The 14,805-nt window shown below is 50.7% G+C and overlaps 1 long non-coding RNA gene across 1 annotated transcript; it reads left to right on the forward strand.

Annotated features, from left to right (window-relative positions):
• The first annotated feature begins 5,996 nt into the window (after nt 1-5,996).
• On the forward strand, nt 5,997-9,737 carry LOC141975150 (uncharacterized). The gene is made up of 5 exons (XR_012635874.1): nt 5,997-6,077; nt 7,606-8,047; nt 8,155-8,282; nt 9,050-9,152; nt 9,235-9,737. It is a non-coding gene; the product is annotated as an uncharacterized LOC141975150 (long non-coding RNA).
• Nucleotides 9,738-14,805: the final 5,068 nt, after the last annotated feature.

A 14,805-nucleotide genomic window follows, 5' to 3' on the forward strand; every position in this document is an offset into this window, starting at 1 on the left:
AAATAAGCTGTTAGTTTCTAGATCAGATGACTCTGTTATATGACATTAGCATAGACACATCTGTACAGAGAGCAAAGCAAGTAGAGACCTTATCAATCCCCCACAACTCCCTCCGTGCCTGGCAAAGTAAAGCACTTGCTGTATTCCAAAGGGAAAACATCCAAAAGAGACCTTGCAGCCTCCAGATGCTGGAAAATAATTTGGGGGGGAAAGTGTTGTACAGACTCCTTGAGACAGAGCTGTATAAAGAATGAATGACACAGACGGCGCCATGTATACTGCATGAGAGATGAGACTGCAGAGTTGTTTGGGTGAAGAATAAATGCGTGGGAGGGCAGGAGCGTGTGATAGTGAGGATGTGGTGCCAGAGAGTGAGATTTCACATGCTGGCTGATCAAACCCTGCCAGCAGAGATGCGGGGGTCTGGAGTAATATAGACCAGGACTCTCCTTTCAGATCTGTTTGGAAAACTGTAAAACAGAGTGATAACTAGCCAAAGCTTGTGAGAATCCCTGTGGGGCTTGTTCACAGCTGGATTTGCCTCTGTCTCTAAATCTGCTGTTTGCCCATGCTCTGCGATGTCTCTACAGACGGCCCCCTTTGCATTTCAATCACCTTTGAATTTCAGCATTCAGTGAAAACACATCATGTTCGGGCTCTGCCAACACCGAGTGACTTTGGAACAAACTCTCGTCTTTCTTTAAACTCAGCAATGCCATGACTAGTGTTAGACACAGATTGAGCTAAACGTATTGTGCGCATGGCTCTGTAAGGATGGCCGATGGTGCAATAGTGTCCTCGGGAATAATATATTACAGTAGTATCAGAGGGGTCGCCGTGTTAGTCTGGATCTCTAACAGCGGCAGAGTCCTGTGGCACCTTATAGACTAACAGATGTATTGGAGCATGAGCTTTTGCGGGTGAATCCCCCCAACGAGGTGGGTATTCACCCATGAAAGCTTACGCTCCAATACGTCTGTTCGTCTATAAGGTGCCACAGGAGTCTTTGCCGATATTACAGTAGCACATCCAGCCCCCAGCTGAGAGAAAGGCCTCTCGGTGCTGCACAGACAGGGAGAGCGTCCCTGCCCCAAAGAGCTGAGAGTCAAAATAGCCAGTGGAAGGATCCTTACCCCTGTTTTACAGATGGGGAAATGAAGGCCTGTGAGAGGAAGTGACTCCCCCAAGGCTACACAGGAAATTGGAGTCAGGAACTGAATGCACAGTCCTATCCCCCTGCTTTAGCCACAAGGCCACCCTTCCTCTCAATTCCACTACATAGCTAGCGCAGGCTGGCACATCTGTTCAGTGATGCCTGTTAAAGAGTTAATTGGTCCCAGTTCCATTCCCAGGAAATGGGCATCCCCGCACTAACCAGCCCCTGCTAGGCAGCCCCAGCAGAGAGGCCCAGGGCTGCCTGGCCAGTCCAGACTGACTCTCCTGTCACTCCAAGACGGGATCCCGGTGTGGTGGGGATGCTGTGCGTGTCTGCCGCTCTCTATGCTGAGACTAACTCCAGGCCTGTGTTTTCCAGTGCTGCCAGCATGGGACCTTTCACCAGTATTAAAACCCATCCTGAATTACTGGGAGCCTCTCCTCCCACTTCAATAGCCTTTTCCTCAGTCAGGCCCTGATGTCCACATGGGGGGGTGGGAGAAAGGAAGAAACACGTATCTGCCGTATTTTGCTGAAAGAGATGCCTGGTCTCTTGCAAGGTTTGCAAGAGGGCTTGAAAATGAGTCCAGATGGTGGTGTAAGCATGAAAGGGAATGAGAGCAGGCAGCAGGAGTCCCAGAAAACACCTTTCAGTGCCAGGAAGATGCTCAAGAGCTGGGGAGGGGAGGCATAAAAGGAAACTCATTCATTCTATGGAGCTAAATTAGAGCAAACCTGATCTCCTGCTCAGCTACATTGTCATTACCCCCTGTTTAATTTTTAACCATGTGTTCCAGGGAGGACGTGAACATTGCCTGGCCCTAGAGTTCAGGTAATTCATAAATTCCCCTCCGCCCCCCCCACCAAATACCATGGCTGTTTTCTTCAAATTAAGGTTTCCCGTAAGGAGCACAATGTGGCTCTAGCTTTGCTGATTTACAGCTGCTGCTGCTGGATAAAAATGTTTCTTTTATGCCAAGTCCTCCCGCTAGGAATCCTTGTTGTTTGGCTAATTTTGTTCTCCATGCACTGAGGGCCCTTTTGCTGATGGCTCTTTCTTTTGGCTGGGAGCTTGCTTATTTATTGACTGACGTATTTTACCCCTTCACTCTGGATGGATGCTTGCAATGCACTGGAATGGTGCAAAAACAACAGACAGTGTCCCATTGTTCTCATTGTTACAGCGGCACCAAACTGAGAGAGAGGGGCTCCCGCTGCACTGAGCACTGCTGAGACCTGTCCCTGCTCAAAGAGTTCACAATCTAGAGAGACACAGGGTGGGAGAAAGGGAGCTCTATTCTTTAATGAGGTGTGTTATGGTAGCAACTGGGAGCCATGCTCATGGACCAGGAACTCGCTGGGCTAGGCGCTGTACAAACACAGAACAAAACGACAGCCCCTGCCCCAAAGAGCTCACACTTAGGGAGGGGAATTCCCCAAGGTCGCCTGCAGGGCTAGAGGCTGGGCTAGAGCGTGGCTCTATTCACTGGGCCATACCTCCTCTGCTAATGGCATGATGGCCTCTGAAGGTGAGATATTCAGCAGGTGTCTTTGCACGCTCATATTTGCACACCTGCTAAACTGTACATCCAAAGGCTGTCACGTGCCTGAGCACTCAGTGGTGTGCGGTAGGCGCACAAGCAGCTGCCAAGAGCACACTGCCCCAGCGCTTGGCTCTCTGAATGCACAGTCTAGCTCCTCACCCTCACAGCTTCCCATGCACTTCTCCCCAGCAGCCAGAGGAACTGGCTTACCCTCCGCAACCAGCAGCTATGTCCCACCAGGGCAACGGAACCATCAGCCACCAGAGCGAGACTCCTTTGCTCAGCACTTGCGCTGTGACCAGTTGGAACTCACTCCCAGGAGAAACAAGACTGGTCACGAAGTTCAGAGACTTTTCACATCAAAATGTGAAACCTCTTTTCGTGAGCCAGGCTTCTTGCCATTCAAATATACAGGTAAGAAAAACCCAGCTGGACTATGGCGAGTGGAGGGTAAAACAGAGCGTGTCAGTGAGTTTGTCTTACCACGTATATGGTGCTGAACTACTGGGGTGATACTTACATGCAATATAAATGGTAGCTAGACAGTCACAAAGCACCCCACGTCCTGCTCCAAGTGCCAGGCACACTTCTTCACACTTGCCTTCTCCAACATAAACACAGAACAGTGTGGCCTTATTTAAAAAAAAATCCCCCAATACAAAACCCTTCCAAAACAAAGGCTCCACTGAACATCTTGGGGGGAGGATGAGAGACCAAACAAACTTCATGTGACAGATGTTACGATGCTTAATGCATGACTGGAAGGCACTCGGATTCATTACAGTGATTAGGATAATGTAAGAATCTATACACAATAGAATAGCACCAGGCAGGCTCAATTCAGCAGGTAGATAAATTGATTAATTAGATGATGAATGCATATGGAGTCAGTAGATAGACAGTGACAGTACTGTAGAAGCTGGATTCTGTAGATAGATGTGTGACAAATATTACTACCCCATGCAGTACCTTTGGGGACCATTGTAGTCAATTTACGAATGGTTTATGTATGATTATGTTCTACTCCTTGGAGGGAGGTTATCGCAGCCCATATTGCAGACCTAAAAACTTAAGGGGCAATTAAGGTGAATCACTGAGACTGCACAGCTCTGGAGACATACCAGCGCCTGGAGTGGTTTGCATAAACTGGTTTAAGTGGGTTTTCCAGGGACAAAGGAAGAGCCTTTGGTGTAATAGGATGAGCTGGAATTGATGCAGGGCCTTCTTTCTGATCCAGCAAACAGAAAGGCCCTTCTGTCCAAGAGGCAGAATGCTTGCAGAAGGGTTGAAAAGGCTTTGGTCTACCAGGGCCCCATAAGACAGATGGGCGACTGTTAGTGTGTTTGAATCTGTTTATTGTTTTTATGTTTCCTCGGTGATGCTTTTGCCTTAAGAATAAAGGTGCTTGTTTAGAAGGAGCAGGGTGGTTACTGGTAATTGCTGACAATGCTCTGTTCATAGACCTCAGAGAGACTGCAAAGCACTGGCCATAAGGCAGACTGGCTTGCTGGGGATATCACAGTGTAAGGCAAGGAGCTGTGCAGATTTTCACACACACACACACACACCCGCCCCAGTAGAAGAGAATGGGACAAGGGTCCCTGCCCAAAGACAGATGACAGCTGGAGGCCTGATTGGGATCTCTAGAGGGGACCACGGAAGGGTGGTGGATACAGGTGCATTTACCCGGAAGCTGTGACGAGATAGTTATGACTTTTTGCAAATGCAAAGTGTCTGTGCCTCTTTGTTTGCTGATACAATTGGATTGTTCAATAATCCCATTCCTAAGGCTGAAAATTTGCCCCTGTGACTTTGCGTAAAAGGCACAAAATCGCAGCCTTTCCCTTTGAGCCATGAGAGGGGCCAAGCGGAGTAACAAAAGAAAACACAATCCCGAGTTCACAGGGATGCTGCTTTGGCCTGCAGAGCCTGGAATCCAGAGCCCACATCCTGCCTTTATCTAGAACTCTCATTCTGCATGGGCAGCGCACTCCCTGGCAATGATGATAGCTCCGCTAGTCATCACTATGGAAATGTATTCCTGCTCCATGGCAGTGAGATGCTCATGCAGATGGGAAGCAGCTTGCTGAGATTTGCCTCTGAATGTGTGGACATTAAAGGCTCCCATTACAATGTGGATGATTTCTTCCCTTTTGATGAATAGCCTGCCATAAATAGACTCTGATTAATTATGGCTGCACTTGGTGGGCTGGAAATGCATCATATCATTTGCAGCTCGGATTGGGATAATGGTCGTCATTTGCCTTTGAGTGCCGCTCAGCAGGAAGGGGGCTCAGACTCTGCACCGGAAGCCAGGTGGCTGCTTCAAAGTTTTTGCTGCCAAGTCCTCATTCCCTCACAGCTTTGTGACAAAGGACACAGCCTCCTTGTTGCAGACTCTCTCTCTGAGCTAATTGCCTGCTATTTCCTCTGGCTGGTCGTTCTGGATCATCTATCGTCTCCAATTAGGCTGGAACAGCCAGTGTGAACCAGAGGGCCCGTGCATCCTAATGGGAATACAGTGGGAAGGAGTCAGGGCCATTGACACCATGGAAGTTGCTATGGAAACCAGTGGGCCTGTCAGGATTTTGGGGAAGAACGGCGCCTTGGGCCGGGCTGAGTTAAATCAGTCTGAGGATGTGTCTATGCAGCAGCTGGGGGGTGTCTCCCGGCACAGGTAGACAGACATGCACTAGCTCTGCTCCAGCTAGCATGTTAAAAACAGCGGCATGGCCAGCAGCTTGAGGTCGCTATCCAAGCGCTAACCTGCCCGGCCTCCTGGGTGCATCCCTGCGTGGCCAGCCCGAGCAGCTGCCTATGCTGCTGGGGGCCACAAGGCTTTTTCTCACACGCTGACTCAAGCAGAGCTAGTGCGTGTCCATCTACCCACCCCGCGGGGGAAGCCGCTCCCCGCAGCTGTGTGGGCATAGTCAGAGCGTGGTTGGAACTGGCTTGCCAGAGGAAGTTGTGAAGGCCAAGCCTATTACAGGGCTCAAAAAAGAACTAGATAATTTCATGGAGGATAGGTCTGGCTCTCCATGGGAGTTTGCACTGGCGCGTAACCCAGTCAATTCAGTTTCGCACATGCGTAGGCCAGCCCCAGTGCTAGCCCCCAGCTCTCTGCTGCTCTGACCCACACGCAAGCTGCCAGGAGGGGAGGGCTGGGCCCCTTTCTTGCTGATCAGATGGTTCGAAGGCACGTGCCACCTGCTGGGTTTATCTCTCTCTTGTTTGTTTCCTAGGCTGGAAGGCTCATTGCCTGATTCCACGGGATTTGCATTTAGCGGGTTAACAGCTGCCTGTATCCCTGGGTGCCTGCGTGGAGCTGCCAGCACAGGAAACTGCTGATGCTACCGGACCCGGTTCACTTCCCAGCAGGTCAGCTGTGGGCAGGGCACCTGCCCTGGGCTGTCTGGGGAGGAGAGGGAATATATGGAGAGGTCGGATAGGCATAAAACCCTTTAAGGACTCGGAGGAGGGAATGCAGAGTTTCGATGATTAACCTGTGAGGAGAGGCTAAGGCAGAAGGTTGCTGCAGGCTGGTATTGAGAGGCACCAGCTGAACAGCAGCGAGGTTCTAGCATTGGGATAGCAGACGGGCTGCAGGTTGGGATTGAGGGGCACTGGCAGAGTTGGCGGGGGGAGCCCAGGCCTGGGAGTCCAGACTGAGGGAGCTCAGCAGGGAGGGGACACCAAGGCTGGACCAGTAAGACGTATTGAGTGACAGGGTGTGTGTAAAGCGTATCCAGTACCTGCCTTCTGTAGACCAGACTCAAGCTGGTGTTGCTAACTCAGCTCCACACTTTCACAAGCACTAAAATTCACTTTGACTTTTTTTCAAGAATGTAAGAACGGCCATACTGGAGCAGAGCAATGGTCCATCTAGCCCCGCATCCTGTCTTCCAACAGTGCCCAATGCCAGGGGCTTCAGAGGGAATGAACAGAACAGGGCAATTATCGAGTGATCCATCCCCTGTCGCCCATTCCCCGCTTCTGGCAAACAGAGGCTGGGGACACTCAGATCATGGGTTTGCATCCCTGCCCATCTTGGCTAATAGCCATCGATGGACCTATCCTCCATGAAATTATCTAGTTCTTTTTTGAGCCCTGTAATAGGCTTGGCCTTCACAACTTCCTCTGGCAACAAGTTCCACAGGCTGGCTGTGCGTTGTGTGAAGAAATACGTCCTTTTGTTTGTTTTAAGCCTGCTGCCTGTTAACTTCATTGGGTGACCCTGGTTCGTGTGTTATATGAAGGAGTAAATAACAGGTCCTGATTCACTGTCTCCACACCAGTCAAGCTTTTACAGACCTCTATCATATCCCCTCTTAGTCGTCTCTTTTCCAAACTGAAAAGTCCCGGTCTTTTTAATCTCTCCTCATATGGAAGCTGTTCCAGACCCTCATCATTTTTGTTGCCCTTCTCTCTACCTTTTGCAATTCTAATATATCTTTTTTGAGATGGGGCGACCAGATCTGCCTGCAGTATTCAAGATGTGGGCATCCCAGGGGTTTATATAGAGGCAACATGATATTTTCTGTCTTATTCTCTTTCCCTTTGCTGATGGTTCCTAACGTCCCGTTGCCTTTTTTGACGGCTGCTGCACATGGAGGGGATGATTTCAGAGAACTCCCCACAGTGACTCCAGGCTCACTTTCTTTTTAAAGGGGACTGAGGAAGTGACAAATTTCCATTGAGGGAAGAAGTAGAAAATGACCAAGACAGAGGCATGTATCAGAGACACCAGGAGGGCAAGTGAGCAGAGGGCCTTGGACAGAAGCAGGCTCTTTTATCTTTCAGGCATTGTTGACCTGAGAGAAAGCAACATCACATTGTTTTCTGGGGCCTCTCATTTCTATAAAGCATCTCACAGAAACTTCCTGCTCTTTGTTTCATGCACACATAGGGTAGCCACTGACATCCCCAGAACCCTGGACGAGAACAGCGTGGGCCTGCCCCACCTGCATGGCTCACTCACACGGTCACGCTGGCAAGGGCAGAATGGCATGCTCTTCAAAATGGCATCCTCCATCCCAGGTGGCATGATACTGGACATACCACATCCTGTTTTATATCTGCACTGGACAGGGGATGAACCTTGAAAAAACAGACCTGACAAACGGCCTGCCTATGCACAGAACCACGGATGTCTCGCAGAACCACTGACTTTAAGGCCAGAAGGGACCATTGTAGCCTGACCTCCTACATCACACAGGCCACGGCGTTTCACCCAATGATTCCTGCATCAGGCCCCAACATTCTGGCTGAGCTAGAGCATACCTCTCAGAAAGAGACAACTGCTCTCCATCAACAGGCACCAAGTGATGGAGAATCCACCACTACCCTTGGTAAGTTGCACCCCTGAGTAGTGACCCTCCTGTAACAAAACTGCCCCTTATTTAGAGTCTAGATTCAGCTTCTAACCATTGAATCTTGTTCTGCCTTTGTCTTCTAGAGCAGTGCTTCCCATGGTGGTCATGAAAGGCAAACAGGTGTGTCCTGGGGTGCTGTACGCACCACTGGAGCACCTCCTTGGGGCCCCCCTGGGGGTTACTTCTGCCAATCTGATGCCCCTTCCTGCAGGTACTTACTCCATCACTCTCTTGGGACTCAACTGCGCCCTCTTCATGGCTTGGCCCTCCAGCCAGGTCACTGTAGTTTTCCCCTTCTGGGACAGGGATAAGGGGCTGTGTACCAAAGTCTCCCTGCACCAACCATACCAGCCAGTCTTCCAATTCACTGCCCCTCGATGCTGCCACTTCCCCAGGCACTGGTAGGGGACCCAGACCCACCCTCTGCTCCAGGTTCCAGTCCAGGGACCCTACAACTAGCAGCTAAGATCTGCAGGGTCCTACGTCTTGCTGCTGGTTTCCTAACTGCCTCTGTCAGGCTCCTTCTCCACCCTCCTCTGGGTATGCCCTGCCCTGCCCTGCCCTGCCCTCTGGGCCAAGCTGCCTTCTCTCTCTAGCCTCAGGGAGAGTGACTGCAGTCTCCTCCCTGAAGCTCCTTTCTGCCCTCAGCCACCTGGCTCTCTACAAGCCCCACCAGTTCCTGTCCAGGTGAGCGTCATCTTTTAATTAGTCCTCATTGCTCCTCCTCCAGGTGCAGCCTTGAGGGCTAATTGGCCCATCTGGCCACCTTTACCCCTTCAGGGCCGGTGTGGGGTGAATGCCCAACACAGGGGTTGCAAGACATTGAACATGTATTACAATCTAAAGCAAAGATCCCTTGCCCTCCGCACACCTTCCCCTTCAAGTACCCTCTGTTAGCCACTCACAACACACACACAAATAAATTATATTGGCTTATCGTTACTCTCATTACCACATTTCTTACTCTGACTTTTATAGCCAGTCTAAGGGGGTCCTGATCCGAAAAGGTGGAGAAACGCTGAGCTGGAGCATATCTTTTAGAAAGAGACAGGACGTGATTTGGAATCCACCACATTCCTTGGTAAGTTGTTCCAATGATTAACAGCCTCACTGGGTAAAAAAACCTGCCTCTTATTTCCTGTTTGTCTCCCTTCTGTCTCCAGCCATTGGCTCTCTTTCTGCCTGTGCCAGATTCAAAGATCTGATGAGAATGACCATGCATGGAGTTTATGCACAACTGCCAGAACAGATCCGTGTCCAAAATCCCGTGTTTCCCTCCCTTTACATTCATTACCCAGCATAGCTCTTCATTAGCTACAAGGCAGGCAAGCCTCTCATACCAGCGCAGCGTGCTTCTCCCATTCTTGAGTTCTGCAAGCTCTCCATGAGGATGCACCGACAGCAGTAGAGAGCACAGATTCACCTGTCTCTGACAGGCAAGCGAAGCTGCAATCCACTTTGAAGGGAACGATTCTTCCCAGTACGTTCTCATCGCCACAGACTCTGAATTATTTGTTTGAAAGCAGCAGGTTTAATGGGCCAATGGAAAACCATAAAAACAGGCACTAATTGGCTGAGTGAAAGGTAAAACAGCCAGAGTTCTGAGGATGGAGTTCCACATCACCCATCACTCTTATCAATTTACAGGGGCTGACAGGCAGGTATAATACGCAGAGTGAGAGGTGATTAATCACCACAGTCCGTACTTTGGAAATGATAAATAAATAAAAAACAGCTGGCCAGGCAAATCTGCTGGAAGCTGGAAAACTTTATGACTTATTTATCTCTAATGAACAAGGCACGTCTCGTTCTCTGCCTCCTGGCATGTGGGGAGGGAGGGGATTCATACAGTGCTCTGCCTGGCTGCAGTTATGAATTGGCTGCTGCTGGGTAACCTGCAAAGACTAAAGCTTGGGAGTCCCAGGCATTACACCACAGGGTCTGAGCCAGTCAGCAGCAGAGCCAGGAGGAGAGCCCAGGAAGCCTGACTCTTAGGCCGGTGTCTTAAGCACAAGACAACCCTCCTTGCAAGGAGCGTGTCGTGTTTTAACAGCAAGGCGATGGTTTTAATATCAGTTTCTAATCCAATGGTTCATTCTGTCATGAAAAGAACATCGCTCCTGAAGCCTGGCCTGGATCTCTGCCACTTACGGAACTGGCGCGGCAGCCAAGCAGCGCTAATCTAAAGTAAATTTTCTATAATTAGCCAACACAAGCTGCATTCCAAACCTCAGCCCTTCTCAGCGCCTGCCCTGCTCCATGCTGCTGAGCTTGGGCACGTTTGGTTACAGAGAGCCCGGAGAAACCTTTCTCCGCGGAATGCAGTTTGGATGCGGGGCTGGATTTGTAAACACGCTTTGGACAACGTCATGGCAAGAGTATCTGCATCTGGCCAATCACCGGTGGGGATCACAGCTTCAGCTTCAGGGGCAGGAGGGAACTGCCCAACTGGCCAGGTGCATTATGGTTTTTTGGCTTTCTTCTGCAGCATCAGGTAGGATACTGGGCTGGACTAATGCAGCCTGCCAGCTCCCTTCTTTCTAACCCACACGGGGCAAAGCTCCAGCCCCTAAAATCTCCTCCTCTGTAAGTTACACAGGGAGGGCTCTGTAACAATCCTGGATCCTACTGAGCACTTTTTGGCTCTCTCTTTGCTGCATACAGGGGCTATTCAGACCTTCACAGCAACAGAAGGGCCAGAGCTCAGATACTTCTGCTTCAATAACACTATCCCTGCCACATGCACTAAAGCAGAATCTCCACTGGCTATCAGCACTACAGAGCCTATGTCACACAGCAGAGAAGTTCCTATCCCATCCAGCAAAGGGCAATGGTGACACACATAAATCAGCAAGCTCCTTACTGCGTTAAGGAAATTAAATGGAATAGAACTGCAGTTAAATGCCAACTCTATCACCTTGCACCCTCTCACTTTTCTTGGCCTGGAGACACCTGGCCAGTGGGCCAGGCACTGGAGACAGCAAGAGCATTAAGGATGTGAGTATCCGGCTGTTCTGTTTCCTTGCCTGCATCCCCGGTGCATGGATGGGGAAGCAGCCACAAGACAAATCCTCGTGCCTGGAAGCAGAAACACACGAGGTGCAAGTGGCTTAGACTCAAACCCTTGTGTCAGGGAGCGAAAAGCAGCTGCTCAAAATCCATCTAAAAGCTAAATTGGCAGGTCCAATGCCTCATCTTCCTGAAGCAACATGCCCCAGAGGCTGCATTCAGAGCTCTTTATGAGGCCTGACAACCTGCTCCGCCTGCCGTCCTGCCCATCTCTTGATGGCAACAAGGGGATAGAGACCCCCATGAAGAGGAGAGGGCCCTTACTCGGGCAGAGAGAAACTCAGCAGAATCCCTGGCGCCGCCTCTAGTTTAAACATTCTCCAAGCTTGAGACCTTTCACAGCAATGGTGACCTAAATACCAGCCTGCCCCAGCAACATGCATAAAGCACGTTCACCCATCTATTATAGAGGAACCGGCAGGCACGGATGGCTGAGCCTTCCCTGCTCAGGTGGTCTCCCCGAGCACTGAGACACAGCCCACTCCGGACCGCTGGCTGGACTCGGAGCCAGGGGACGTCTGTGGGAATAATCCTTTAGCAGCATTTTTAAGACCAAGTTTATTTCCCTGCTCAGGCATCCTGACACGTGAGAGCCCGCTCCGCAGTTCCCCCCAACTTACCTGTGCACTCATACTTTGCTACTGCAGCCATGTGGCTAGAGACTGCAGAAGGAGGGCAGCCCATGCGGGGGCCTGGGGAAGTCACAATCACTTAGAATTTACTGTGACACTGAAACCTGCCTCTCCGCCTTTATATCAAGCGGCGGAAAAGCTTAACTCCCTTGGTACCAGGCTTCCAACACACTTGCTGCACTGCCAGAGCCCCAGCAATGTCTCAGGGAAAGACAACAGGACGCTGGGCACCTATCTGGGCATCCCTGGGGCACGGGGCAGCCCCATGGGCATGCTTTACAGAGGCAGCAGGGAATCTCAGGCTGCTGCTTGTATACATGGGGGACACTGTCAGGACGAGAACAAGAGGGGATGTCGCTTACGGGCGGGGCAGGCTCGAGGGGCAACGACTCCTGAGCCGTACTCCTGGCTCCGACACTGCTTTGCACCATGCAACCTTGGGTGAGTCACTTCAACATTCCGTATCTTTGCTTCTCCAGCTGTAAAATGAGAATAATAAGTGTTGCTTGTTCCTTGGGGGAAGGGGTGGCTGTAAGGCTGGGTGAGTCTGAGACACTCAGACACGAGGGTCTGCAAAAGCACACTGATAATGATTACAGGTAATTGCTCCGAAATTGAGCAGATCACATCCTCTCCCACGTGACGTTACCTGCCCTGGATCAGCCAGTGAACACTGCTGGTTAGGAGCTTCCTCTGAGGTTTAGTCCTCTTAAAATAATAGACATTTGCATTTCCCCAGGTAATTCTGTGGCCACGACCATTGCAGCATCCGAACAGAGAGCACAGTCCTGTGGTATTAATGGGAGGGTAATTTGTGTTCCTGGTTCTTGTTCCAAACCTGGCCATCTCCAGACGTTGTCTTAATTATTATTATGAATGTCACAGTCGAGATCAGGGCCCCATTGTGAGGGTACTGCACAGACACATGGTAAGAGACTGTCCAAGCCCCAGATTAGATAGGACAGACAAAGAGTGGGAGGGGAAACAGAGGCACAGAGAGAGGAAGTTGTGGTGTGTTAAAACTGTATTAAAATTGTAAGTTGTCACTTTAAATTTCAGGGGGTTTCCTGCTTGCAGACTAGTGGGCTCTGCAGAGAAACATTCGAGCTGGGCCTAGCAGCAGTAGTGAGTTTGCAGGCAGCCCACCTAAACTAAGGCAGGTGAATTATGCCTCTCTGTTTTAGGGAGCAGCCTGCTTTCTCTCTCTCTGTTTTTTTGATTTTGTGTGTCATTGTTCTGCATTCTAAGCTACAGTGTTAGGTTGCAACCTTCCAGCAAGAGTATTTATGTTTTTACCTAACTTTTCTGTGTGTGTACACCATGACCATAAGGGAAATGACACTGCAGCAGGACACAGGCAGAACTGCGAATAGCCCCCCAGTCTTCTGAGTCCCAGCCCACTGCCCTACCCACTGGACCATGCTGTCTTGAAGAGCAGTAAGAGCAAAGCGCATGGGGACAGTGATGGAGCTGATTCCTCCCAGACTCAGCCCTTGAGGGGGGAAATGGTGCCAGAGATGACGCACTGCCACTCTGTGTCTAGAGTAGCCTGAAAGCAAACACCCCTCAGACACTGCACATTAGCAGCTCATTTATCCCCATTACTGGTTGCCGGACAGGGCCGCTGCCAGAATCGATAGGACAGGCACTGGGAGCCGCCACTCTCCTTCATTCTTCATACTGAGTGAAAAGGAGCCCAGATCGGAGCGGCATGTTGGGAGCTCGTTTGCCACAGGAATTGAGGCTGAAAAGGAGACGGTGACCTTGACTTAGGGTTTGTTGATGCTGAAGGCCTGATTCTCCATCTCCAGGCACCACGCACAGTTGTTTATCTCAGTGCCGAGTGGGTGTAAATGCCGCTGTTCTGACTTTCAGCCTCTTTGCTGTGGTGCAACAACTGCATGAGGACTACAAGGCTACATCTTGCGGTGTTCAAGGAGAATCAAGCCACTCATCTAGACCTGCTGCACTGGGGTAAAAAGTGAATTGTACCAGTGCGGTTTACCCCAGTTGCTAACGGTGTCGACGCAAGAAGTTTGTGCTGATGCAGTTGTACCTCTGTAGAGTAGGCAGGGCTGTAGATTCCCAACTGAGACCCAACTTTGCAAAACCAGCAAAGGGATCCAGTTCCCATTAGTTTTATCCCCCCTTCCTTGCAGGCCTCTCTGAAAAACAGCCTCCAGCATTTCCATACGTCAGTGACTGGGTGCTACAGAAACCCCGGCCTAAGGCAAAGAGAGCGCAAGGCAGCCCGGAAATAATTCTGGGATTTTCTTGCATTTCTGTCCCTGCAGAGCAAGGCTGAGTTCCCCATTTCCTCCCACCACCACCACCGGCAGCAGAAGCACCCCTGCTGCTCAGCATGCCTGGATGTGGGGGCCCCCTATATGGCAGAGAAACCAGGCTCAGAGGAATGAGCCTTGTTAATGGGTCCTTTTGTGCACCATCTCCCCACCCCCAAAAAACCCTCTTTCTGATCCAACAGGGCCAGGATTGGGCACAAAGGGGCCATTTCATCCAGGGCCCAGCACCAGTCCTAGGCCTCATCCAACCTCGTACCCCTGGACAGGCCCCAGCAGGAGGCCTAGGCCCCACCCATCCCTCACCAAGAACCCCAGCACAGAACGCAGCTCCCTGGCACCTCCCAGCCAGATTGATTTACAGCGTGAGATGGCTCCGATTAAACCAGTCAGTGCACACAAACAATTAGCAGCAAAGTTCATTATGGCAGAGCTAAATGCGCCAAAGTCCGTCCTCCAAAGCAGCCAGCCGCTCTTTCACAGCTGGTGGTGCCATGCCTGGTGCACAGCTGCCCAAACCATAATGAGGCATGGAGGGAGAAACACGCTCTGTAAATTAGATCCAGTTGATGATCCAATTAAGGCTGTGTTTGCAGAACTACTGGAAGCAATAGGCAGTCCCTGGGCAGGGGCCGCTATCCACAACATGGTCCTGCAGTGAACAAGTGGGAAGATACTTATTATTACTGATTATTTGCATGGCGGTAGCGCCTAGAGGCCAGGGCCCCACTGA

Source organism: Natator depressus, chromosome 20, assembly GCF_965152275.1.
Source record: "Natator depressus isolate rNatDep1 chromosome 20, rNatDep2.hap1, whole genome shotgun sequence".
NCBI lineage: Eukaryota > Metazoa > Chordata > Testudines > Cheloniidae > Natator > Natator depressus.